The 1,548-nt window shown below is 44.8% G+C and overlaps 1 non-coding gene across 1 annotated transcript; it reads left to right on the top strand.

The window, feature by feature from the left end:
- The first annotated feature begins 1,010 nt into the window (after positions 1-1,010).
- trnam-cau (transfer RNA methionine (anticodon CAU)) lies at positions 1,011-1,083 on the top strand. Its single transcript has one exon. It is a non-coding gene; the product is annotated as a tRNA-Met (tRNA).
- Positions 1,084-1,548: the final 465 nt, after the last annotated feature.

Here is a 1,548-nt window from a genome sequence, read left to right as displayed (position 1 = left end):
ATTTTAAATTAAATTAAATTAAATTTGAGTGACAAATTTAAAGGGGTCTGAATACTTTCCGTACCCACCGTAAATGGTTGCTAAATGAACAATTCTTCAAAGGAATTAGCTTGACTCAATTTCACAACATTGTGACCTTAACTTTCTAAAAGTCCATCCATCCATCCATCCATCCATTTTCATCCGCTTATCCGTTTCCGGGTCGCGGGGGCAGCAGTCACCACCCAAATCACATTGCACCGTACCAAACCTTCCTGCGGGTGGTGAGTCCACTGGAAGGTACCAACCGTCCTAACCGGGATTCGAACTTGCCCAGGAGGTGAACCCTGGGGTTCCACACCAATGACACAGACATTGCCTCTGGGCCAAAGCGCCACTTTCTAAAAGTCATATTTAAATATTTGTAGGTCATCTCATACCAGACGTGGGCAAACTTTTTCACTCGTGGGCCACAATTGTCCTAAAATTGAACAGGGAGGCCGGGTTCAGGAGCAGATAGATGAAGCTAAGATAAAACACATGTAAAAGTCATGCATAAAGGCTAAAATGCTAAAATGCTTTTATGTGTTTTTACGCCCTCTATTGGTGAAATACGGGTATTGCAGGGAAACGTTTGGCAGGCCGGATTAAAAAGATGAACAGGCCGCATCCAACCCCCCGGGCCATAGTTTGCCCCTGCCTGTCTTACACCCTTCCAAGCACGATGGTAAAAAGTTGTTTACCCAATTACCAAAAGTATGGATCAGATCCACTGCACCACCGTTCAGGCTCAGGATGTTTTTATTTTTTACTTTAAGTGTGGTGGCCCTGAATCTCAAAATACAACAACATTACAGACGCAACGACATCAGAGAAAAAACATCGAAATTTCAGAAAACACTTTTCTGAAATGTCTTACTGCTCTCTGTAATGCTGTTGTTTTTCGGAAATTTTTTTTCCGGTATTTTCTGTAATGTTGATGATGACTGTATTAGCAAGTTAACGCCGCACTACTGGGTTGGTGCCTACCGGCCTCGTTGGCGCAGTAGGCAGCGCGTCAGTCTCATAATCTGAAGGTCGTGAGTTCGAGCCTCACACGTGGCAGTGATTTTGAGGCAGTGGTGGCTCAGTGGTTAAAGAAGCAAATTTGGGTCTAGAAGGTATAAGGTTCGAGTCCAACAGCTGCCAAGTTACCACTGAGGTGCTCTGAGCATGGCACCGTCCCCGCACACTGCTCCCCGGGTGTCGAAAGCCATGTCCACTGTTTTATTACTGCCATGTGTCTTCATTGACTGTATGAGTTGCTGCCACCTAGTGGCTGGAGGCTTCTTATCATTCAAGCGTTACAGCAGTGGTACACTTATTGTACTTGTACTAGTACTATATTCCATTAGAAGCCCCTCAAGTCCCAGGCACCTCATAGCGCCCCCACATGGGGGTCCGCCCCACTGTTTGAGAAGTACTGGCGTACTCTAACGTGTTACTCTCTTTGTCAAACTTATAAATCAACTATTTATTGGAGGTGAAAGAGAAAGAGAATGAAAAGAAAACGGACATGTTTGAACACTG

Source organism: Cynoglossus semilaevis, chromosome 11 (assembly GCF_000523025.1).
Source record: "Cynoglossus semilaevis isolate Cse_v1.0 chromosome 11, Cse_v1.0, whole genome shotgun sequence".
NCBI lineage: Eukaryota > Metazoa > Chordata > Actinopteri > Pleuronectiformes > Cynoglossidae > Cynoglossus > Cynoglossus semilaevis.
Note: the sequence above shows the minus strand (reverse complement) of the source record. Positions and strands in the feature narration are given on the sequence as shown.